General features: G+C 40.9%; 1 protein-coding gene across 11 annotated transcripts in view; it reads left to right on the top strand.

The window, feature by feature from the left end:
• The window catches only part of UNC5D (unc-5 netrin receptor D), a 574,077-nt gene that overhangs the window by 223,682 nt on the left and 323,597 nt on the right, over positions 1-26,798 (top strand). The window contains exon 1 of one of the 11 annotated variants that reach the window (XM_058720725.1): positions 5,735-5,960. The exons of the other annotated variants lie outside the window; for them this stretch is intronic. The gene's annotated coding sequence lies outside the window, so the exon portion shown is untranslated. Of the gene's footprint in view, positions 1-5,734; positions 5,961-26,798 lie in introns of those variants that run through there. 11 annotated transcript variants of the gene reach the window in all.

Genomic DNA, 26,798 nt, shown 5'->3' with positions numbered 1-26,798 from the left:
AAAAACTTCTCTAGAGCTCATTTATAACTCCTAGCTTCAAATGAAAAATATCCCATGCCATGAATTTCCTCCTTTTTTTTTCTTGAATATTTTTTAGTGTTTATTTACTTTTGCGAGAGAGAAGGAAAGGGAGAGAGAGAGAGAGGGAGAGGCGTGAGTAGGGGAGGGACAGAGAGAGAGAGAGAGAATCCAAAGCAGTCTCCATTCTCTGTGCTGTCAGCACAGAGCCTGATACAGGGCTTGAACCCACGGACCGCAAGATCATGACCTGAGCCAAAGTCAGATGCTTAAGGAACTGAGCCACCCAGGTGCCCCATGAATTTTCTCCTTTTATCCAACAAACATTTATTGAACCCCTTCATTAGTAAGGCTTACTTCTTGCTCTCGTGTGGCTGACAGTCTAGCAGAGATGATTTTTTAGGGTGCATAGAGAGTTTAGATTTGTTCCGGTAAAAATTACCATATAGATGGAAGGTACCATGCTATCTAAACCCATCATGCATCTATCTATCTGTTAGTCATTCATCCATCTTTCAGTCCATCTATTTACATTGTTGTGCTTTCAGATATGGACTATATAAAGTAGTAACCATAGTAAAATAATGTTTTAAACTTTTAAATACTTAAAATTAAAAAAAAAATTAAATTAGAAATGGGTGTTCTAATATCATGTAAAAACTACAGATGACAGCTGTGAAACAAAATACAAAATGGCCAGGAATTTAGAGACTGTACTTTCTATTTAAGGTAAACCTAATGGCCTGAATAACTCAGATATTTAAGTATTATTTTAAGGAGAGAATCCATTTATCCAGAGAGGCAAGCATATTGCGGATTCCATATGCTGTGAGGAATCTCATTGGAATGTTACCTAGCATCATAATTCGTTGGCGCTTCTGATTTTTTCCCTCATGGTGGAACGTGGGTCACTAGGCTGCTATTGTCTTTAGGCCAGTCATTGTAAACTGGTATCAGAGTCACCTGGAGGGCTTGCTAGATGTGAAAACACAGATCGGCTGGGTACCGTCCCCAGGCTCCATTTAGTTTTTTCAAGCCTTGGATTGGAGGCCCTCCCACGTTAAAGATTGGTGAACTTCAAATTTTGACTCTGTGGGGGTGGATGATTCCAGGGATGGGGCCTGGAATCTGCATTTGCAGGTCCGGCTCATGTTGCTGGTCATGGAAATGCACCTTGAGATCCAGCCCTCAGGGACACAGCAGGTCACCAAAATTAGAAAAGCTTGGGTGAGATTAACCCCTCTTTGTGGATGTTTAGTGGACAGTTGGGGATCATCACGTGCACCTATTGTGTCCTTACTGCCCTGTGAGCCTAGGGTGATAATCACAGCATCACTTTGCTTAAAGTAGAAATGTGTTTGGTGAGGCAGGACCTGCCTGACCACAATGGGCCACGGGAGAAAGAGTTATTGATGGAATTGACCTTATCTGTCAGATTATTTGTTAAAAGTCAAGAGTTATTAGATCCAATAGTGCTTCCCATCATTACATAGGCATCTGGGTCTTAATGCTGCATTTCTTAGTAATGTTATCTGGCTTGTTAGGAAAGGACAATGGGAAACACAATTTGTGGGCTCACTAAACATGTATCTCACTCAAGTTTCTTAGCAGCTGTGGTCTTTGAGATACATAGATGATACTATGCTGTTACCTATTTGACTTGGAGTGCATTTAGACAAGATTTTGTCTTGGCTCAGAGATTTATTAATGGATGCCCTGGAGCAGATTTTCTTATTGTTTCCAACTGGGCCACATTTCCTCCTCTGCTGAGGGGATACTGGTACCTAGCCTTAATTAGGGCTGCTTCAAAGATGAAATCTTACAGCCTGTGAAATGAGTGACATGTAATAAATACTTAATTCTTTCCCTTTCTTTGTATGTCATTTGCTTAATATTAAAAATTTTAAAAATTAATTGAAATTCCCGATTTCAGACATAATTGGAAAGATTTTTTGGTCTCAGGACGTTTCTGTGTTCTTTAAGACTCAGACTGGAGGCCTCCCAGTCAAAGACTGAGCAACTTCAGATTCTGGCCACCTGCTCCCCTTCCTGTCTTTCCTCCTCTGTCTGAACAGGGTGGCAGTGGCCAAGGTCTAACTGTGTCCAGCTAGTCCATTCTTGCCATACTATTTATCATCCCTAAGGTGGCAAGTTTGAATATGTCTTTACACTTCTGATAGCTACTGATAACTTACCAATTTCCATCGTAATAGAGCCAAGTAGGTCCCTTTCAAAGGAGTCTGTCAGGCTGTTTGAAATATGTCTATCCTTTTGTCTTGGGAGCTCCCTGCAGGCAGGGATATAGAACCTGGCTCTAAGTGGGCAAGAAAGCTTGGAATGGCATCTAATACCCCAAATCCATGAGGCAGGGACATGTCTAAGGGCAGTGCTCTGCTGCTTTACTAATTTTCCAGGGCCCTCGTTCCCTGAGTCCCTTAGGAAACTAATGGGCAGAATGTCTTTGAGGACACGGTCTTGTTTACTCTTTATCCTTGTGCTTGGTGCGGTGTCCACACAGTATGGGCTCCATCACGATTTTTGAATAAAAGGAAGTAATAAAAGAATTTCTGTGTGATCCCAAGTCATCCAAGAATCTCATGAAAGATTGGCAAGCACCTTTTTAAAAGACCCATTCAAATTGGCAGTGAAGCAGGAAGCATCCTATTAAGGCCTTGTGAAACTGTATTAGTTTTCAGCTCTTTGGTGGACTGCTTTGCACCTTAATAATGTAGCTGCAGGACCGTCCCCGCTCCTACAGAACAGAATGTTGGAGCCGTTTCTTAGAGATTGCCCAGGGCAGTCCCCTCATCGTACAGAGGAGGAAACTCACCGCCCTTCTGGGGAGACTGTTTTCTGGCACAGAAATGCCTACCGATACCTTTTCCTACCTTGTAGTGAACCCAGAAATGAGTTGTGTAATTTAATACGAATGACCATCAGGATACGTTCCACAGAGAAGCCCTGCTAATGGTGGTTATTGACCCTGTCAGTTGCTTGCTGCTGAGGGCTCACCTTGATTGGTAGTTGAAGAGTGCTACCATTTTCCGAGGCCACCAGCACTGACCTGTTGGCCATGGGATTCAGTCCCTCTTCACTCCAACAAAGAATCTTTAATTAATAGCATCTAAAGGAAAACAAATAAGAGAACGGGGCTGCCATGGAAAGCCCTCACTTAGGCCACCAAGGAAAACCAAGAGGCTGATCTTAAGTAACGAGACACTTCCAGGTGGATGAAAACAGGTGCACCAAGAGCAGAGCCCAGGGATACTGGAAATTGTTGGGACACGTCCAGGGTCAGAGACATGATCCAAAAGGAAAGCAATGAAATATTCTAAGCAGCCTTTTTAAGGCCAGGGGGACTTCATGCAAGCTTCAGATTTTATAGGGTTTTCCTGTTATTTCTTATTTTTATCCAAACAAGTAGCATTTTCACTAGGTAAACAAATCACTCTCCTCTGTTTTGTGTTCTCCTCCCTTTTTTCCTTTTTTGGTCTCTGCTACCATGCATGTGTGGTTAAAACATCTCAGTAGGCCTGTGAGCCAGTAGATATCTCAATGGAAATTGTTGATTGATATATATTAATAATTTTTCCTCGTTGTTTTTTAGGGTGTGGTATGGCCAGAAGGAGGGTAATATTAAAGAGGCTGATTGATTTGATTTCATAAGTAGTTCTTGCTCCCTATTGATGACAACCTTTTGTACCCTGGTGCAAGCAAGAGACTGCTGCCTTCATTCATTTGGGGTGTCTCAGTTAGGTGATGCTAGAGAATTTCCAGCCACAATGCAAAGTCTTTAACTAGAAATGATAGTATTGCCAATAACAAGGAGAAGCAGGCTAATAACATTTCAATTTTTACATTCTTGGCCCCGTTTTTCTTTCACGCTGAAATGTTATTGAAGTATAACTGCTTGTTGAACACACATTAATTCTGGAATTTGTGGTGAATCCAATCACACATAGCTGAATTCACCAGCTCACTGCATAAGCCTTTTGACATTTGAGGCCAAATGTTCAAATCACAAAGCTGAAGGTCGTGGTGTGTATTAGACAAGGAAGAATTAAGAAGATGCATAGCCCCCACGATCTCTTGCACAGTCTTTTCAAACCTGTCACCATCGCCAATGCTTTACTTATTAGATTAGGTGAAGGAAATGCTTTCATTTATTTGTTTGTTTGTTTATTTATACAGGGCTTAGTTGTGGTGGTGGGTGGAGTCCACTGGTACTAACAGTCAAATGGGAAAGCCTCTTATTTCAACTGTAGACCCTTCCTGTTAAACTAATGAGCCTTCTGCTTTGATTTCTTCCGTGGTATTGTATATATTTTTAGGGTTGATTTTATGCCATTGGACACTCCTTCTATAACTGGCAAACATTTGCATGAACACGGCTCATTAAGTATTTTTAGATCTGCCCTGGCCTTTGCAGAATGTGACTGAACTGGAGAGTTCTATCGCACGGGATTCAGCTCCCTAAACACGGGAAGTGGTGACAGCTGCTTGTGAGGGGGTCAGCCAGCTCCTTTGAGCAGGAGAGCCGGTCCCTAACTGGTCTGGAAGTTTGGCGTGAAGGGAAAGGGAAAATAAGCTCACTTTTGCATAAAGTTAGAAAGCTTGGATTTTCAAATTTTATTTCCTCCTGGAACATTAGAAAGACTCTGCACTAGGCAGTGACATGGCAGTTGCTAGCGTGGCTGCTTTCGGAGCAACAGAGCGGGAAGCGTTCCCTTTGCAAAACGTTGCTGAGGCTTGCTTTCCCTAAAAGAGGTTATAATCTCCCCAGGGGGACTGCCTTCGACAGTTTGAGAGATGCTAGTTTGGAGCAACTCAAGACACCTCATGGAAATGCAGGTTAAAACCAAGTCCACATCAGGAAATGGACCAGGGGCTGTAACATGAAATGCAAAGGTTGAACTTGAGCACTTGCAGTTACACCAGGACCACAAAACCTCTGAAACACACGTGGCGTCATCAACGGACTCAGAATCCCCTGGGTGGATAGGGTTTGAACCAAGGAAATGCGGTGGCCACAGTGCTAAACCACAATGCCAATTAATTTTTATCCATTGATTTTTTGACAGTATGTTTTATTTATCACGCCTGCATCTTTCTCCCTCTTTGTTTAGAGTGATGCAGGAGCCTTTAAAGGTTTGCAAGCTGCCTGAAGCCTTTGCTCGCATGTTGGGGACAATTTTCCTGATCGGTCTGTTTTTCTAGGTGTTTTTCTCTGTTTCTCACTCTGTTCTGTGCATATGCCCTTCAAGCTAATTTGGATCGCCCTGTCCTTTAATCCAGCGCAGTTAGAAGGCTCACTTGCCCTTGCCATCAGCGGCAGTGATTCATTCTATTTATATTTTCGGACTTTGTCCATCCAGTGGTCTGTTTATTTGGAAAGCAAAACAGGAAATGTGGTTAGGATGATTCTCATTATTGGCTCCTGAGCGGATCCTTACCCAATTATGATTCCACTTCTGCATATAGGCAAGTGAGGCAGACTAGATTCTGGTGCTTGGGGTTGCTGGATGTGACAGGGTTTTGAGTGTGAGATGGGATTGACATGATGATGTTGTTCCCTGAGTCGTTAGAATAAAGTTACAGTGCATTATACCCTTTGACAGGAGAGGTGATGGGGGAGCTGGTAGAGAATGGACATTTACTGAAGGGTGATTGTTGAGAGATTCCATGTTCCGTAGGTGGGCTAGGGTCTTTCAGTTCCGGGGCTCCCTGTTTCTGGTTTATATCTCAGGCTTCAACATTGCTTGCATTTCGAAGCTCCTACTTCTGTGCTATGTTCCGAGGGAAAGAGGAGTGTTGAGGCTTGTGTCTGGAAAGATTCCATAAGCAGAAGCAAAGCGGAGCTGTGTCAGGTGGTGGAGAGCCCATCCATGACCTGAAGGAGGTGAGAAAATCCAGTGTACACAACCATTAATGGATCGTAGCATGTAATGAGAGCAATTCCATTGCAGTTTGGAGAAGAGATGCATCCATCCCACTCTTTGAATGTTGTTAGAACTGGAGGAGCAAATGAGAGAACAGGAAGTGGTTATAAGCATGTCTTGGCGAGATGCAGCCTCTACATGAATGAAGAAACACTACTTCCTTAGTCCTCATGGCACCCCAGTGAGCAGGGCCTGGGAAGTCTGCTTCTTGGGCAGGTGAGGGTGGGAAACCCTTTGCTTAAGGTCATAACTATGTTTCTGGAATAAAACTGAAATTGGATCCAGTCGCCCTTTGGAGAAGGCTGTAAGTGGGATCAACAATGAATAACAGGGGCGCCTGGGTGGCGCAGTCGGTTGGGCGTCCGACTTCAGCCAGGTCACGATCTCGCGGTCCGTGGGTTCGAGCCCCGCGTCAGGCTCTGGGCTGATGGCTCAGAGCCTGGAGCCTGTTTCCGATTCTGTGTCTCCCTCTCTCTCTGCCCCTCCCCCGTTCATGCTCTGTCTCTCTCTGTCCCAAAAATAAATAAATGTTGAAAAAAAAAATTAAAAAAAAAAAAAAAAAAAAAAAAAAAAACAATGAATAACAAACTGCCCACTGGGCCAGATACAAGACCTTCGGCTCTCTCTATGGAGCTGGCGGATGTTAGAGGTTCTTGAACCCAGGCCTTTCATAATCAGTGAGGAGACAGATACCCTGGGTAATCACATGATACCTGTGTGAGCTTTCTGGTGTTCTTAAATGTGATTTTAATCCCTAGAAAAACTATTTAAGGGCTACTTTCATTTTGAGTAAGAACATTTGCTTTATTAAAATTAGATTCAAAAATTGAGTTCTTTCTTAAGCTTTGGGTTCAATTTACAAATCTAATTATTTTACTAAATCTGGCAACTTTAGCAATCACTTTCAAAGGGTTTTTTTTTTCCCACAACCTAGTTAATTAAATCACTTAAATATTTTAAACTGCACTTATAAATTTAAGATACTCGATTTTCTTTTTAAGCACTTAAATTGTCTAACAAACTTTCTCATGTGCTTAAATAACACTTGTAAATCCTATAAATTAAAGTTGTAAATATGGTGGGTCTTAATTCTTCTGCACATTACAAGATTATTTAAAACTTTAAGTTGGTAGCTATAAGAAAATTTTCCTAAAGTTTTAAAAGTTAGGGGTACCTGGCTGGCTCAGTCGTTAGAGCATGTGACTTGTTTATCTCGGGGTCATGAGTTTAAGCCCCACACTGGGTGTGGTACCTACTTAAAAATAAAAAAGACAAAAGTTATTCAGTTATGCCTTATTTAAAACTTGAATAATACACATGATTTCTTAGGTATTCTATGTTGAATTCTCTTAAACAATACAATAGTGTATTTAAAATATCAGCTGCATGGGGTGTCTGGGTGGCTCAGTTGACTAAGCATTTGACTTCAGCTCAAGTCACGATCTCATGTTTCATGAGTTTAAGCCCCACGTGAAGCCTGCTTCACATTCTCTCTCTCTCTGCCCCTCCCCTACTTGGTTCTCTCTCTCAGAGATAAATAAATAAGCATAAAAATAAAAAAAAAATCAATTGCACACAGAATATTATTAAATTTAACAAATATAATAATAGGCTAAGACTGATTGAATTTATAATTTTTGTACTTTTTTTTAGTGTTTATTTTTATTCTTGAGAAAGAGAGAGAGGGAGAGACATGTGTGCGTGCACATGCAAGCAGGGGAGGAACAGGGAGAGGGGGAGGTAGAGAATCCTAAGCTGGCTCCACACTCAGCTTGGAGCCTGATGTGGGGCTCAATCTCACAACCATGAGATCATGATCTGAGCCAAAATCAAGAGTCACACACTTAACTGACTGATCCACCCAGGAGTCTCTGTACTTTTTTTTTTTTTTTCTAAATTTCCCTAGGATTAAATGACACCCACACCCAATGAGAAGAAGAAAATGTCATACCAAGGGGAATGGGGTTCTTGTCCTAGCATAGGTGAGCTATAGACCCAAAATAACAGGATGGAGCAAACAACTTGGTTTTTGCCAAAGACATTGCCCTAATGTTGGGTGCAATAAAGTAGAACTTTAAAAGGGGTTTGATCTCATAGCTCTGCATCTCCAGTTTAAGCAATTTCGGAATCTCCTCACAAAGTTGTAACCGCCTCTAGGCATGTAGCTCACAAGGCAGAGTTTTCATTGTTGCTACTTTTTTCTTTAAGCCTGAGAGAGAGAACGCCCACCAGCGGGGGAGGGGGAGAGAGAGGGAGAGGGAGGATCCAAAGCAGCAGAGCCTGACGTGGGGCTCTATCCCAGGAACTGTGAGTGAGATCAGGACCTGAGCCAAAATCAGCAGTTGGATGCTTAACTAACTGAGCCACCCAGGCTCCCCCGTTGTTTGTACTTTCTTAAGTCTTCCCCTCTGGAGCATCACATCCTTATGTAATGTTTCTGATACCTCTTCGGAGTGGATGAAGGTTGACTCTGTATTCTCAACAAATGTTTTCTTCCTGGCACAACCACAACTTGTTTGGGTAGATGCTAAAAGCATTTCCAATTGGATTTGCATGTGTCACAGCCTTGCCTGAATGTGTTCCCACAGACTGAAGTGATGTCCCGTTTCTCCCACATAGCATCCACCCCACTATACTGCTGCGTGCTGAATCCCAGGATGTGTTTCCTTTATTGATCTAGCCCTCGGAATTTTAACAGTACTTACAAAAGACAGAGCAAGAAGGCAAATGGGAGTATGTATGCAAACCTGGAAAGTCACCCATGCTAATGTGAAATACAGCTATTTTTAAAAGTATGTTAGGCATAGCTTCTTTACATGGGGCGCTAATGATCTCAAGGGAGGCAATACCTGCAGCACTTACTCTGAAGCCAGACCACCTGGCTTTGCCTCCAGCTCTGTCTCTCATGGCTGTGTCTGTAATACCTGCTTCTCTGGTGGCTCGTCTAGAAAACGGTAGTAGCAAGTCCTGTCCCAGAGCCCTGGAACGGAAGCTTCGAGAACACCAACAGTTGCATCTGTTTGATGATCGGTGTCTCTTCCGCACCTGCAGTAGCACCTGGATATGATATTTGTTCATTTAGCTAAACGTGAAGTGCTTCAAACGGTGACCGGCATGTAGAAAGTTTCCAAATGCAAGTGGGTTATGATCATGTTTTGGGGACCACATGCCTACAGCCTAATCTCACACTGCTCTACAGGGAAACAGTTGACGATGATTCCCATGCCAGCAGTTTCGTGCCTGTATTGATTTGTGGTATGTGCTGTTAATTTCACCTGGAGAAAACCCTTAGTAAGCTGAATTACTCCAGCGCTGGGGTGCCCGGGTTAGTTTTAACTTCTGGGGTCCTTGGGTCTTCGGCTCAGCATGTGTGCAGTGTTCGTTTTTCCCTGTTCTCTTTTTTTCTTTAAACTGTCTTGTCCGTCAGTCTTCTTTCACTCTCAGCCTTTTTCCTGTTTTCTTCTTTCGTGCGCCCTTCACTTGGAGGCAGTCGCTGAAGGCCGTTTCTCGGCAATTTAGTTTCATATTTTATCTAGTCTTCCTGGCCCATCTTACAGACCCCTATCCCTGACCATTTCCTAAATCATAACCCTCCCCCCTCGCATAATGTCTACCGTGTTCCCAAGCTCTGATAGCAGAATAGTATTTTTCTCACACTTGAGACTTTAGTGGTGTTAGAGTCCTCCATTCTCTCCCCCAGAACCCCAATGGCAGTCAGTGTCCTGTCTGTCCTCCCTCATACAGTGGTCTCCACATCTGCTACTCACACGATCACCGTATCTGTTCAGACCCTTATTGTTACCATCGGCGCTCTTCTCACTGGCCTCCCTACCTCCGTCAGACACTTCCTCACCCACTTGCATGGTGCTGCTAGAGTTGTGTTCTTCATAACAAAATCGTATAATATTTCTCCATGCTCAGAAGCCTCTGGAGAGTCTCTGTTCTCTCATTCCCAGCTTGACTTCCCCTTACATCCTTCCCATATACCTTTGATTCTTTATGTGACACCCAGTGTACCCACCATCTCTTACGTGGTCTTGTCCCACTGTGACAGGCACAATAATACCCTCCACCCTGTTCTAATTTCTAGAACCTGAGAAGATGTTAGGATGCCTGGGAAAGGGGAGTTAAGATGCAGCTGGATTGAGGGTAATAATCAGTCAATCTTAAAATAGGGAAAGCATCCTGGGTTACTCAGGTGGGCCCAGTGTAATCACAGGTATTCTTAAAAGTGGAGGACAAGGGCAGGAGAGAGAGTCTGGGGAGGGTGTGACTTCAGAAGAAGATATGTGTGAGATGAACTCCCCTCTGCCGTTGCTGGCTTCGAAGGTAGAGGAAGGTTCCCCAAGCCAAGGCATGTGAGTAGCTTCCGGAAGTCGGAAAGGGCCGAGACGAAGAACCTCCCTTAGGGCCTCCAGAAAGAAACATCACACCTTGAGTTAGCCTAGTGAGATGCATGTCAGACTTCTACAGAACTGTAAGGTAATGAATTTGCGTTTTCGGCCACTATGCGTTCAGGAAGTAATTTGTTACAGCAGCGATAGGAAACTACCATACCCACCTTCATGCTTCTACTCGAGCTGATCATATTGTTGAAGGCAAGCTTCCCCTTCCACTGACTTCTTGAAACCAGACAGACTGCGGGGTCTAGTGTAAATCTTACCTGCTCCCAGACTTCCTAGATACTTGTAGTCAAAATCCACGTCTGTAACCCTACCATGCTTACCTAAAACCTTGTGTCCTCCCTCTGTCAGCATTTTCTCTCTTTTATTAGATACGTGTGTGCACCTCTCTAACCTTGGATTGTGAATGTCTGGAAGGTAGGATTCATACATTATTTATTTTTGTATCCCTTCACCGAAGCTTTACATTCAAGCCAGTGCTTTTTTTTTTTTTTTTTTTGCATCAAATTGTAAAAATGCAACACACTGTATACGGTGCTAAACGTGAGTCCTGAATGCCCACAAGATGGAGATATTTCCTTAAAAAAATAATTTCCTTATCCCGTGAGACCATTTCTCTTTGACCCATTTTGGAAATGGAAACTCATTTCTTTTTGGTTGAAAATGAAAACATTGGCATTTCAATAGTCTTGTATTTGTAATTGTAGCTTACGACTAAAAAATAAATAAAATGAAAATTTCATTGACTATTTTAAAATAAAGGTTGGTCTGCACATACATTGGAATTAAATATATTTACCTAAGAGGACTTCTGTAAACAGCAAGGGAACATGTTCACCAGTGCAGTGTGGCTGATGGTGGACCGTCTCATTGAGAATTGTTGTGTTACATAGTACATTTTCTGTGTTCTAGTTAGGAAGAGGTCAGGAGAAAATGAGGAAACTGTCTTGCTACAATTTAATTTCAGGTTTTCCATTGGAATACAAATTAAAGTCAAGGATGCTCTCTCCCAGGGACTCTTTGATAAGGGGCAAAGTTCCAGGTTGTGTGAACATACACAGCTGTAAAAAGATGAGAATGAGCACACTCGGGATGTCTTCTGAATCTTCTCCTGATAGGCAGGTTTTGGATATTTGCGTTGAGAAATTCATACGCCCTCATCAGTTTTTAAGATACCTGCTAAGTAATGGATGGCTAGTTTCTAATGTCCAATGCCCTTTTCTGAGAACTCAGCTGAAGCTACCTGTTCTCTTTCCAATGCCAAATTCATCCCAGAACTGTGTTCTGGAAAGATGAGAAGGAATGTGGGAGGGTGTGTGGACGTGCCGAATTAGTTGGTTTCAGAGTGGGTGGACTGACAGTTTGAAAGCACAAGATAAGCCATGAAGGCAGGATGGGAATAATTTAAATTCAGTTGAGATAACATGAGATTGTCGGATCCATCCCCTTAGATATGCAGCACTAATGTTCAGAGTAATCCAGGGCCATTATTTTATATCTGAACACATCCTAGCCATAATGACACTAAGACTGGCAAAAAAAGAAACTTCAGGCTTGTTTGAGTAACCTGTCAGTAATGGTCTCCAAATATTCAAAGAACTTGCAGATGGAGAAGGAAGAAAATTATCTCATTTAGTGTGGCATGTAGGGCAAAACTATAGAACCAATGGACAGATGTTGGAGGGAGGTAGAGTTTGTTTACTCTTACAAAGCATTGTCTTACACCAAGAGCTGTGTCATCATGGAGCACACTTACAGTAACCAAAAGCTTTCCCCAAAAGTCTAGATGGTCACGTTTTAGGGAAAGGTTGGGTGGCAAGTGATCTTGGATGACCTTCTTGATTTTTTTCCTACCAAGACTAAAATTCTGTGGTGTTCTCAAAAAGACACACACATACACACTCTTTATGAGTTTTGTAAGTCTCTGTAAAAGAAATAATAACCGAAATTAAAATGACTACTAGAACAGACTTTACTAGCTGTTGACTTTTGTCAGATAAATGAAGATGGCAAACCCAATGCAGTGGTTGTTGGAACCAACTTAAGCTGGAAGCATCTTTCTGGTATTGGGTTTGCCAATGCTAGAGGTTATGAATGAACCCTGGGAACAATGTGAGATGAAGCCTCAGGTAAATAGGGATAGGAAAGTGCTGGTGAAAGAGCTCACCAGCCCTTGTTAGCAGCTGATACCTCTCCGTTTTGCCTGCACTCTTTGAAATACTAAAATTCTCCTTCATGTTGGGTAGAATAACTGATTGCAGTGAGAGTTGTACTTCAGTGCTCTTTTTTTCCCCCCTGTGAAGGAGGAATGAGTTGTCAACCATGGGTACCAAATCCTAAGCTTTCCTTTGCACAGCTCTGGCCCCCATGTTGGTAGGGGCTTCTAAGGCCTCTGTCTCCTTGAGGGGTTGTATTATGGGGGTCAAGATTCTCTATTCTTTCAAGTTCTGTCACAGCCTGGATGGTTTCCAACACTAACTGGATTATCACCTGGCCAGTGGCAGCAAATTGCTCGGGGACTTTGAATCTTGCAGAATGCCTGGAGTCCCATTCTGCTGTCGCTAAATACCTCCTGGCAATGAAGGTGTGATTTCCTTGGGGCAGTGCTGAGGACTTTTTAATTAGGATTCTTCTTTTTAGCGTGCTACCTTAATAGGTGGGTTAGAAAAATAAATGAGGCTGTGGGAGAGCTTGGGAAATGGGAGAGCTCTTGTTAATTGGTGTTAGAAATGGGAGAGAAGTGGCCAGAGAAGGCTCTGCAATGTGGAAGGTGGGAGGTGATGAGGGTGGTAGCTGATAATAGGAAATAATCTATGATTACACCTTTTTTCAGCAAGTTAAAAATGTTCTAGTGATGTGACAGGAGCTATTAGACTGTTCTGATCAAACAAAAAGCAAGTTTTATGGATGACGTTTGTTATCAGACTAGCATAGGTAAAAGCTGCTAATTATCAAGAGGACATATACTTAGTTAAAACTTGGAGCCAACTAGATTCGACTTAAACTTAGACCGTTCATTTAGGCTCCATGAGGCTCATTTTCTTCATCTTTAAAGCTTGCACAATAATGCTTGCCTAATCCTATTATCTTGCAAGTTAAAGGAAATGAAATAATGCAGTGAAAGTGTTTGGGCTGGTATCCACCCAGAGGTAGTATTCAAGAATTAGAATTAAATGGCATTTTCAGGACCCAAGCTAAGGAACATATAAGTTCCCAAAAATACTGCCCCCCTTTCCTGGAACAGCCCATATTGAGTGCATATATTTGCAGGGGTGGGGGTGGGTGGGTAAGAAACTGCAGCCTTTAGTTAATAACTCATAGTGCTTCAGGAGACCTATTTAATCACACGTCTGTGCTTTAATTTCTCGACCATTCCATGAGTTTCATAACACTAACTGCTCCTTTCTCACAGAGAAGCCACAAAGGTAGATATTACGAATCTATGCAATATTTTCATTGTACCAAAGAAGGGCATTTGAAGGAAACTGTAATGTGTTTCCTCAAGACCTGAGTGATCAATATGAGGTTTTCAGCTCAAAATCAGATCTCCTGACCGCATTATTACATTTATGCCTGACATACATCAGTTTTTATACCTTAAGAGAAGAAGAAATCTCAAAATATGATAGAGATTTAGGGATATGGCAAAGGCTTTTTTGTTGTTGTTGTTGTTTTGTTTTGAGTACAGGAAATTCTCTGAGTGAAGGAAAGAATTGTTGGAACTCTTTGTCCTTCCTGAATGCCTGATGGACACCACATAATGGCTAAGCTGCTTCTTCCTTGTCAACTGAGTACCAGGGGTGAAGGACATTGTAAACATGGTATTGGGCAAAACACTGGTCCTGGTAACTGCTTTTCAGATTTGATTTCTGAATGATTTTCCAGTAGAAAGTTAAGTAGAATCATGAACAAGTATTCAGCCAGGAGCTAAGGATTAAAAAGTAGATACGACTAGTAATTGAGGAGACAATCATGCGTAAATACTTCCAATTAACTGAGACCTGTATTGATGTAGCTCTGCTCAAAATTGGTTTGGAAACACCCCAGGATGGTGTGGGGGATTGTACGGAAAGACTCTCCTCTTTGAGAAAGCTCTTGTGGCCGTAGCATAACATGATACAATTCTATGTAATTTATTCATTAACACAACAAACGTGTTGAGCATCTTCTGGTCCTGGAGATTTGTTGGTTTGTGGAAAATCAATTGTGCATTCTGTCATTAAGGAGGTGATGGTCTAACTGAGAAAGGAGAACCTACACATACACACTCAGTGTGAGAATTAGCATAGGATTGCTTTGCCTTGACTGGTAGAGCACAGCTTAGCATCAGTGGGTGACAACCTACCACCCACCCCCCATCACCACCAAGGCTTTCAATTTTTATTACCTATATTAAAACACACTTTCCTAGAGATTAGCTTATTTAAGCTTTGTAACAACCCTTTGAGGTTGACTTCCTGTTTTGTAACTACAAAAACTGACTCTGAGCTTTAAAGGGTAGTCTTAAGTTCACATCGCATGTTATTATAGATTCCAGTACTTGAACCTAGATTTCCTAATTCTAGTATCTTGCAGCTAATTCCTTGATCATAAGCTGTCTGCCCACCCGCTACCTTTTGTTCAGATCCATTGCCTGAGGACTATTTGATGACCTTGCTCTGTATCTAGGGATGACGGATAATGTTTACCCACTAACACCTTGATCACCTCAACATTTATTTAAAACCCCCAATATCCAGGGAATCACCACTCTAAGATATTCCTTAAGTAAATAATCTCTCTTGATTGGATATATGCTGTAGAAGGTTTGATTAAAAGATTTCACAAGTCGGGTGCCTGGCTATCTCTGTCATTAGAGCATGAGACTCTTGACCTCTAGGTTGTGTATCTGATCCCCCTTTGGGTGTACAGATTACTTAAAAAAATAGGGGCACTGGGCTTGCTCCATCAGTAGAGCATGTGACTCTTGATCTTGAGGTTGTAAATCCGAGCCCCATGTTGGGTATGGAGATTGCTTAAAATCTTAAAAATTAAAAAGACTCCATAGGAATAGAGAATGGTGGAATGTCTTCCCCAACCCTGCAGCTGGAAGGCATGGCATAAAACTCATCCTGTTCTAGCTAAGAACAAATTCATTGAAGGCTCTCATAATTGGAGTGAATTGCAACACCTTGCAAACCAACATATAAAATACTGGGAAAAACACTGAATTTTTTCCTGTGTTAATTCAAGTTCCCTAGTGGACTTTAAAGCAATTGATACCAAAAGTAGTGAAAACATCTAACTATTGCTTTAGCATATTCTGTCATATTACATCTTTCTCTTGTTGCTGTATATCCTTGTTCTTCTTCATAGCAAAGACTTAATTAATACTCTGAGATCTGGTAATGTTTTCATGATGCGATAGACCACAACTACTTTTTTTTTTTAATATATTTTACTTAATGAATTAAGCAAGCACATACTGGTAGGCACATCTTTTGCCTGATGGCTATTGTAGAATGTGGTGTTTGGTGAGTATTTAAAGATCCATTGAGTTATTAAAAGAGGAAGCTGCCATTACCACGAGATATATTGATGCTTTATTGTGGATTACTGCCAACCAGTTAATGGCTACATAAATTAAAACAAAACAAAGCAAGCAAATACTTCACTGTTTGCTTTGTGATTCAGTACTGGTCAAAGTAAAGCTGTTGAATTTTCTTAGTCCCTGTCTAAGGAATTAAGACAACAAGAATAAAATGAATAAGCAAACAAACAGCAGAATCAGACCTATAAATACAGAGAAAAAGCTGGTGGTTGTCAGAGGGAAGGGGGATGGGGGAATGGGCAAAGTGGGTGAGGGGAAGTGGAAGATACTGGCTTCTAGTTATGCAACAGATAAGTCATGGGAAATTAAGGGGACAGCATAGGGAATATAGTCAATGGTATCGTAATAGTGCTGTATGGAGACAGATGGTAGCCATACTCATGGTGAGCCTAGCATAACAGCATTGTGGAATCACTATGTTGTATGCCTGAAACCAATGTCCACTATACCCCCCCCCAAAAAAAATAAAGTGGAAAAAGACAAGACAGGCCTCAAATACATAGTGTTTAAATGAAGTTTTCCATGAGGCAGAAACTAGGGATTGAATCCATTATAAAATAGCAAAAGGAAACTTGAGATTTGTATAGTTAGATAAGATCTCCTCAAAAGAACACCTACCTCGCCCATAGGTCAGAACAAACTTCCTGGTGAAGGAGCATGTATGTGTAGGGGTTTGGGGTGTAGACAGGGGAATGCTGCCCATGCAGGAGTGAGCAGTAGTAGTTTCAAAGCTACATGGAAAAGAGGTAGAGAAGCTTTGGTGAGCGCTGGACTAGGAGAGCTGCCCATAAAGCAGGTGATGGTGAGTGATTTCTAGAGCCATGAGTGGGTTGTCAGGATGAGCGGGAGGTTGATACGTGGTCTCAAGCTGAGATGGATGGTTGAGTGGGTAGAAGTTAAAAAAAAAACAACAAAAAAAAAAAACAAGGACTATTTGGGAAAACTTTGAGAAAAGTGTGAGGCTTTTGATCTGAATGTGAAATGCCCTGGTAAGCAAGCAGATGAACTGTAACCTTGTGTTTTTAATGGAAATTAAGATGCGGTCTGACAAGAATGATGGCATACTTATGGGAAAGGATGTGGGAAATAGAGACCATTCCAGGAAAATAAAAATTAAAATAGGCCATATAGTCACTATCACCATAAAGCCCCTTGGTAAATAAAAGGGGGGAGAAATGATCTTTGCTCAGATACTCTGACCCAAGAATCTTCTTGAAGTACAAAAGAGGAAAAGTGACTTGCTTAAAATTCCAAGAAGTATTTGGTTGGCCAGATTAGTATGGGACCCAAATGTCCTCTTGGACTGGATTTTTCCAAGATATGTGGCTTGTCCTGACTTGAGGAATAATGAGAAAGTGTGAGAGATACAAAACAAGGATTTGGGAGGTGGAAAGCCTCACATAATGGTGGGATGTTGGAAGCCGACTTTTTCATGGGGGTTTAATGGCTCAGGTGTGGGAATACCAAAAGCACGTCAGAGAGGCAAACCAGAATTGTTGTCCTATAGGCTGACTGAGCAGTGAACCAGGCAAAATAGAATGTGAAAATAATATTCGAGTTGTCAGTTGTAGAGTGTAAGGTTTCTTTCAACGCGATGGCCCTGACAGTAGGTGACAAAACTTCCAAGAAACGAGTGAGCGGATGACCTCTATTACAAAGAAGGTGTCAACCTCAGTTGACAACATGGGAGAACTGAGAGATGGTGTAGTATCTGGAAATAGACCAATCAAGTTCATCTTGGGGGGTGGGGAATAAAAGGAAGACTGAAGAAAACAACCAACTAGAAAAAAAAATACATTGTAAACTGGGAAATGCAGTTATTCTAGAAGGTGAGTTCCATGAAGGCACATATTTTTTTGTAAGCTCTGTTCACTGCTGTGTCCTCAAGCTTCAGATTAGTGCCAGACACATGGGAGGAATCCAGTGTTTGTTGAATGTTTGGATGATAAGCACATCCCTCTGATACTTTTCTCCCCCAAACTTTGCATATGAATTGGTGCTCACACTGAATTAAAAGATCCCTGTTAAAAATACTTTTTATTTAAGTTGAAAGAATTCCCTTTACAAACTCAAGAGCCCCCTGCAGCTCTAAGAATGATGTGAAGGACATCTCTTCCTCTTAAATCAGTGTGGTCAACCAGGGGCATTGAATGGTAATGGGTAGAGACCACTATGATGATACTTAGATTCCATTTGCTTGGGGACGTGAATCATGAACTTGCCATATGTCCACACAACTGACAATGCAAGGGTGTTATTTTGCGGTGTGTGTATGTACGTGTATGTGTACCACAGGATGTTTACATTCAGAGCCAAACCAAGGAGGTAAAACCAATTGTGGTTTATTTTTGCCCTTTATTTTATTCACCCCTCTCCTGATGATTTCCCACAGTTCATTCCTCTCCTTGTCTATTTTTTGATCCTTACTATGCCAAAACAAAACAAGAATTTTTGTTTGACAACGTTTTGTTTTGTTTGTTTTTAATCATTTTCAGTCTACTTGTCTACCTTGTTAGAACTCCAGAAGAAAATGTTTCCCAGCTTTCAAACCCAGGAAAAAACAACTTTTGAGAGGTGGACACTATGGGAATATAGGGGAAAAGATCCTTCTAGATATGACATATATGCTAATATTGTATGTGAATAATAATTATTGCTGTCATAGCAGAGATTGTACTCACTAAATAGTTCATGAGCTTCCTTTTTTTTTTTTTTTTTTTTTTTTTTTGCTGGTCTCCTGAAACTAGAGTGAAGCCATGGGACTAGTTCTGGCCACTGAACAGAAATGTGATGCGTTACTCTGGGGCAGAGGTCGTTAAAAGCCAGCATGATGCTTTGTCTCTCCTTTTTGCTGCTTCAGCAACCCTGAAGGCCACGTGTTGAGACATGAAGGTGGCATCACAAGATGGCAGGGTTAAGGGTCCCTGAGTCTTGGATGGGGGTGGTCCCCCATTGACCTGCTTCAGATTTTATGTGAGCAAGGAATAACCCTTTATTGTATTAGGCCACTGGGATTTCATTGCTTGTTGCACTAAGCTAAATTATCCTGCCTAATAAAGTTTTATATAAGGTTTTAGTGAACTGAACCACTTTATAGTGGTGGAAAGGAGGCCCACCAGAGGAGTGAATCATAAAGATCTCCTTAGGTGGGTGGGGCTGATAATCGGAGCCTCAGTAGGTGAGATCTTTCATTATGTAAATCACTTAAATACAGGGGATTGAATTGTGAGAAGGAAACAGCAGCTGAGGTCACTGTCCTTCCCAGAGGATTCTGGGAGGATTAACCTGGACTTTTAACATTTGGGGGAATAGGAAAGAATATTCCGGGAGTAAGGGGAATGTTCTTTGCTTGTTTGGTTTTGCTTTTGCATTGCTTGTATTTTTCTTAAACTTTAACAAAAATGTTAAACAAGAAGGAGTTTAATTCAGAAATCCTTAATGGTATCAGTGACCATCAAAATGAGAGCACCCCAGTGTGATGGTGAGGCAAAGAAAGCTGAGTCTGGGATCACTGCCAGTCTGTTTTTCTCCACCCTGTCTTTGTTTGCTAGATATGCCTACACAGCAGTCACATTCAGACTCCAGAGGTGACTTAAAAGCAGCTACAACCACTTAGAAACTGGCCACCTTCTTCCCTGTGCTGGCTTTGTCCCAGGACATGAACTTTGGGCAAGCTGTTCTTTTGCATGTGATCTGTAGGACCTTTAGCCTTCTAAAGTACTGCAAGCTTATCTTGTGCCTCCAGCTCTGAGCAGCCCTTCCTAGTGAGCCCCCAAGGGACCCAACCAACCATAGTGTAGGTCTGACCCCTGTGAACAGGTATGTGGGAGGAGAAGGGGGAAGGGAGGCAAATTTGTCACCTTCCTAGAGAATTATTTGTCCCCAGAACCTTCTGTTTTGTATTTTGTTTAAACAAGAAGGTGGGGGCAAATTAGTCTGTATTCTAATTCTTGGTCTGAAGTTTTTAAAAATTGTGGCATTGATACATGCACTTGACACACCATGACCATTAATGCCCTTTTGTGCATTAATGCTTTTTGTGTTCTGGGTATATGTGAGGAGCCGGCCATCTACACCATTTTGGAGAGGTGTCATTTCTTCATACTCTTGAGCATCTGTTGATTAGCAACTGGCAGGTTCTAGCATCCTCCCTGTCAACTTGATCTACAAAGCATCCATTGGGTGCTTGCCCTGAAATAAGCAGTTCAGTGACTATATCCATGAACACTCTTTGAGGGCAGTGTTTTGTTATCATTGATTTCCATCATGGAGCAGTACCTTGCATACAGAGAGACCTCAATGAATGTCTCTCGCACTGGATTTCAGGTAGTGCTGCTGTGTGAGAGTTGGAATAATTATTTGTAGCTTGGCCCTGTGTATTGTCAACTCTTGATATTGGGTTAGGACCAGTGTCCCGGGATCACTTTTTAATAAGTCTCCTAAAGACACTGCTGCAGACACCTGTTTTAGGAACCAGTGAGTTGGGTCATGGACCCTTGAAAGTATGCTGGAATAGCAGAACATCAGCCTTGAGGAACAGATGCCTGGGGTCTAGGCCTGGCTCCGCTGTGACATTTCACCTCTCTGGGTATTGCTTTATTCATGTAGCTCTAAAGGTGTGCTACTAAATGCCTGCAAAGTTTCCTCCCAGCTCTACAATTTGAATTCTTTTATTCATATCTGCATTTTCCCAGGAGTGCAGTTTGGGTGTTGTGTATGAAGACTGATAAGGAGAAAGGGACATCTTCTGTGACAGACAACATGAACGCTCCCTGGCCTTGACTTGGCCCTCACGATACAGGCTCAGAGCAGTAAATGCCTGTCCTCAATACCACCACTGACAAATAGCTTCCTGAAGTTTATTTCCAAGCCAGGTTTCCCTTCTCTGTTGTTTCCTGCCCTGACTTCTACAAGGCCATTTGTCCTAGATTATCCTCAAGTGCAGTACAGACCTCTGCAGAAAATAAGATGGCCTCTCTCTACAGTCTTCCTGTTTGTTTTTCTCCTGCAAACTCAGGCTGGAAAAAGAAACCAAGGATTATGCATATGTATCTTAGTATTTCTTTCAAGCTTCATGGCCCAGGGTCTGGAGGTTGAGTTGTGATGCTTTGATCACCCATTCTGGCATTAATACTTATTTCCATTCTGTTCTCTCTCTCCCTCTTTTTCCCCCCACCTCTTCCCTTGCTCCTGGAATTAGGCCCTTCTCTTCAATGTCTGCATCTCATTCCTTTTGTTATCATTATAGCAGGGCACGCGTTTGAATGTTGAGCAACAGCCATTTCATTTATCAGGCAGCTAGCCCCCTTGTGGGTCCTTCTGGTTTATCTGATGTGTTGCACTTGAAAAGACCCTCCGTCTAATCTTCTAAGGTAATTTCTTTTGTACTGTAAAAGACATTTGCCTGCTTTTGAGATTCATTTCACTTAATTTTGAAGTTATTCCAGGGTTTAGTTTTAATGCATTCAAAACTTAGAACATAGTCCTTTTCTTTCTCTCTCTTTGATTAGTTTAAGAATTCATTTTCATTTTTTATAATAATTATTCCTACTGTACATATTGCTTCCACAAGCCCAAGACTCATGATTGCATTTTACCTTTCCTTGTTTTGTTTTGGTTTTTTGTTTCTTTCTCATCCATTGCATATCATTTGGGTATTTACCTGCATGAGTCTGTATCACATCATTGAAAATCAGCTTCTTTTCTCTTCACAGAGGATTTTTATGATGCTCATTGTTAAAAGACGCCACTGCTAATGATGGTTTTTTGTACCAGAAAAAAATTTCTTGAATTTGTGCGTATGGAGAAAATTTGAACCGAGCACAGACTATTCTGACACCCAACCCAAGACAATCATGTGTGGCTATTAAGCAACACTGAAAGAAGAACAATAGTAAAAACTAAAAACTAGCTACATCCAGAGTCTCCTGTACAAGAAACTTAATGCTGTGTTATTATTCTGCACGTTCTAGTTATTATTCTGCGCATTCTACCAAATACTCATTAATCAACACTCAGTGGTTGCATCTGGATACACAGTACAACTTACAAAAAATTACAAAAATCCTGCCATGTCTTGAATGCTTGCAAGTAATCACACAGACAAAAGTAATGAACCACTTCAATTGAGTTTCTATTTCTATTTTCATTATCAAAACCAGTGACTTAAGTTGGAAGATACTCTTTGAACATGATCATCGGTACATGCAAGTAAATATTCATAAAGAATTTTTAATTCCATGCTAGGGAACTGTCATCACGAATGAAGATGGATAAAAGGCCTTCTATTAATCAATAGATTATTTCATTTTAAGAAACTGCATGCAGATATAATCTTGCTCTTACCAGTGCTCTTCCTTTCCATTGCCCTTAGATAGTGACACATCTTAGGTATTCAGAAGCTATCGTGAAAGAAGATAAAAATCCAGACTAATCAAATACAGATGGGTTGGCTACTTCAAAAAAGTTTTTTGACTTTTTATTTTGCTTATTTCATTATGTGACAAACCTATGTGAGCTCCCTTGAGATAGTTAACACAGTGACCTTAGCTTAAATGTTACCATACTGACTTTGGTTCTTTCAAACTGGTGACCAAAATGACTTGGAAGTGGACTTCAACAGTCCATAGGTTAGAAGCACGCCATACAACAGCTCTTTATCCTTCAGTAGCTCTTATGGAAGTAAGCAACTTGTTATCATAAGGCTGTAACCTTATACTCTAATATTATGATAAAGACATGTAAGCGGACTTGGCTTTTGCGATTTCTTCTAAGATTCATATTTCAAAACCCTGTGTTCCACCAACCCGCATGCTTGGTACAAAAGTTAGTTGTTCATAAAGGAACCAAATTTCAAGCAGAAGACCATGTTTTACCTACAGGTATATATCCATCTCTGGAAGGAGAAATCAACACTGAGTTCCGATCCTTAATTTCGGTTTTATTTTAAATGTTTTTGAATCTCAGATCTGAAGCTGATGGTATTGAAATGTGTTAATAACATTAAACATTCTATGCTTTTTGATCAAGTGTGAGGTATCCGAGGAAGCAAAAAGTCAAGTACAACATTCTTTAACCTGCTTTTAATTAGATCATTAGGGATTTAAGGCTCGATTGGTTGAATTACACTGCAGTTCCTCACTCTTAGCTATTGAGTTTATTTAAATTACATTTCAAACTAGTCATTATAGAAGAAGGTTTTAGAAAATTTTCTGGGCGAAATAAAGGACAACTCTTTGGAGAGCATGATGTCTTTTTAGACTAAAGAGACTTAAAGAAATGTCATTTGTCTTTGGAGCTCAGAAATAGGAAGGTAGTTTATAGAAACATCTTCAGTCCTGGATTGCTTCATTTTTGTGTCTCATCATACTGTTTGCTTTGAGGGGCTTTGAAGAACATTTATTCCTGCCTTTTGATGGTGTGGACACACGCAGAAGTACTAAGTCTACTTGCTTCACATGGGGCAGAAAGTCACCTGGAATTTTGAATAAATTATTTGTTAACCTTTGAGAGGCCTTTGATTCTTTATGAAGGTAAAGAATTACCTTTATCAGAAAGGAAGTGCAAAGAAATTAAAATCAGTAATTGCTGGGGCGCCTGGGTGGCTCAGTCGGTTAAGCGTCCGACTTCAGCTCAGGTCACAATCTCGCGGTCTGTGAGTTCGAGCCCCACGTCAGGCTCTGGGTTGATGGCTCAGAGCCTGGAGCCTGCTTCTGATTCTGTGTCTCCCTCTCTCTCTGCCCCTCTCCCATTCATGCTCTGTCTCAAAAATAAATAAACGTTTAAAAAAAATTTAAAAAATCAGTAATTGCTGTTCTCTATGTATCTGATTCCAGGGGCAAAAGTGTCAATCCTAGGACTGCGGAGCCATCCATTAACAATATATGCATTGAAATTTGGAGAATCCATCGCTGTGTCCTTTGGGTGACACTACTGACCTATCTCTACCATGTGGTTCTAATGATGATCCCCTGATAACTACTATCTTTTTGAGTTAGCAATGAAATGCTAGAAATCTATTCAAGATCATTTTAGTTTCCATTTATTGTGTTGTGTTTCAGTAAGAAATTAGTGATTTAGATGTAGTATATTAAACACATAGTCTTTACTGATGGCATATTTTCCTGTATTTGTTCTTAAATGTATGTGATTGCACTATTACAACATGATTCTTCCAAGGAATAGGGAAACAAAAGTCATAAGTAGCAATACACACTAAAATTAAAAAACAAAACAAAACACTAAGCTAAAAAAAAAAAAAAAGAAACTAAACAAAACAGCCCTGAGGCATTTTAGAATATCTAGAAGAAAGGCTTTGTTTTATCAGAAGAGTTGTCAATGAGATTAAGAAGTCACTATATTTTGAGAATTATTTTGTTTAGGAATTACAGGGATCTGATCTTTTTTTTTTTTCTTTGGGGTTCCTGAAGTATCTTAAAGAGATTCCTTAGTAGAGAAAGATGAAGACAAAGTATTTGTCATTGTTCAATTCTGGTTGGTATGGTGAAACAAAAATAAATATTATTGAGGGCCTACTGTATGTAAGGGTCTGTTCTAGCTTGTTGGGATACATCAGTAATTAGAAGACACACATCTCTGTTCCAGGGCTTACATTCTGGCAGGAGTGGAACAAGAAATATATAATAAGCCTTATAACTAAGTGAATTCTATAGAAGACTAGTAGGTGGTAGGAGCTGTGAGAGAAAAACAGAATAAGATAAAGGAAGTTGGGAAAGGTTGCCACTTATCAGGAGTAGTTAGCATGGTCCTTATTGAAAAGATAGCCTTTGAAATTAAAAAAAGGGAAGTTGCAGACATCATTGGGGTGCCTGGCTGACTCAGTTGAGCATCCGACTTCGGCTCAGGTCATGATCTCGCAGTCTGTGGGTTCAAGCCCTGTGTAGGGCTCTGTGCTGACAGTTCATGGCCTGGAGCCTGCTTCAGATTCTTATGTTTCCCTCTCTCTCTGCCTCTTCCCCACTGTGTGCGCGTACTCACTCACTCCCTCTCTCTCCCTCTCTCTCTCTCTCTCTCTCTGTCTCTCTCAATAAAAAATGTAGATGTTGTTAGGAAAATTTTACTCTATCTTTCAAGTTTCTTCTAGCTGGTCTAAGAATTATATTTACTTGAAACAAATTAATGGGGGAGGGGGGAACCAAACACTTCACACATACGGAGGCCCAGTAATAGAGTTGGAACCCAAAGAAATGGCCAAGGCATGCACCTTTAACACATCTTAAAGAAACATAAATTTGTAAGGAATTGATGGAACAAAGAAATCTTATGTTTAGGAGCTTCAAATAGTAAGGAAAAGTAGCAGTATTTATATTGGCTTCTTTGGACCTGAATTCTCTATTTCTGATCATAAGGATGTCTCTTTTTTCTGGTTTAGGGAGGGTACTTTTGACATGGGAGTTTTATTTCCAACTTTCTGGAGACAGAGGAGTCTCAGAGTGTTCCTCTCCCACTGGTTGTTTCTTAAGTAACTTTAATTTAAAAAAAAATCAATATGCTTACCTCAGGCCCCTACAATATCAAATAAGAACATTGTAGGCAGAGGGAAAAGCCCAAGCACACCCTCTACAGTGGAAGAAGCCACTGGGATTGTACAAGAATGCATGTATATTTGACAAGGAAAATATATGGGAATGAGGAGTCATGTGAGGGTTCTGATCAAAGCATGAAATGATGTGACTTACACTTTCCAAGCCATCACTCTGGTTTCCATCACGAGCCCAAGGAGAAAATAGTTGTGAGGCTAGTAAATTATTTGTACCCGCAAGATATTGTGTTTGCTTTGATCATTCTAGTAGCAGTGGCTGTATTAACAAACAGGTCTAATTTGAATATATCCTGGAAGGAGAGCCACCAGGATTTCTGGATAAGTTGAATTTGGGATGTGAGAAAAGTCTGTCAACAATGACTCCAGTCTTCTTGATCTGGCTTCCTAGAACGATAAAGTTGCCCTTAACTAAGGTTGAAGAGAATTTGGTTAGAATGAGTAAAGGGTAGGGATTGTGTGTAGTTGAAGATGACAGTTAAGACTCCTAAGTGGAGAGATGCCAAGTTGAGATGTGGAGTTGCATCTGAACATCTGTCATTGGTGAACTAAGTGAGAAACTGAGAAGGTAATAGGTCTTTTTGCAAAGGGTCTCTGTGCTACACACTCTTCGTTGATTCTGTGGATGAAATAATCATTGGTCAAGCCAACTGACTTTATTTGCTTTTTAGCATGTAAAGCTGTGCACATACTTTATCCAGCAAACATTTCCTACCAGAGGAAATACTTGACCTTTAACATTGAATAAAGTGCTCACATCCCATCCAACGGGCAGAGGATTAGAGCACAGAAGGCAGAAAGGTGATATCATTCCTGTTCTTATCAGTGCTGAGGCAGTGTGTATTTGCTCTTAGTAGTGCATTTAGTGAGTGGATAACAACCACACACACACACACACACAAAATAAGTAAAACCAAACCTCATCATATACAATGGATTTGTATTGGCTCTCTAACCCCCACATACCTATCATTTGATGACATATTTCTCTAACATAAATACCCAACGAATAAATACTCTTCATTGAGAGTACTTTCTTGTCCACCACTGGGTTCAGGTGTAAGGGTTATCCTTATAGAAAGTGTAATACTGAAAAAGGGTTAAAACAACAGATATGTAAATCTCAAACTGCTCACAATCTCCTGATCTCCTGAAGTCAGTGGTTTCATTAAAAAAATGTCACTTTCTAATTATGGTCCATAGGCATATGTGATGTTTGGATGTTATGCGAATATGGGTAGAATTTGATATTTAAAATTTTTCACTTAGCTTTATAAGATGCTGAATGC

The sequence above is a fragment of the Neofelis nebulosa genome, chromosome 3, assembly GCF_028018385.1.
Source record: "Neofelis nebulosa isolate mNeoNeb1 chromosome 3, mNeoNeb1.pri, whole genome shotgun sequence".
Lineage (NCBI taxonomy): Eukaryota > Metazoa > Chordata > Mammalia > Carnivora > Felidae > Neofelis > Neofelis nebulosa.
Note: the sequence above shows the minus strand (reverse complement) of the source record. Positions and strands in the feature narration are given on the sequence as shown.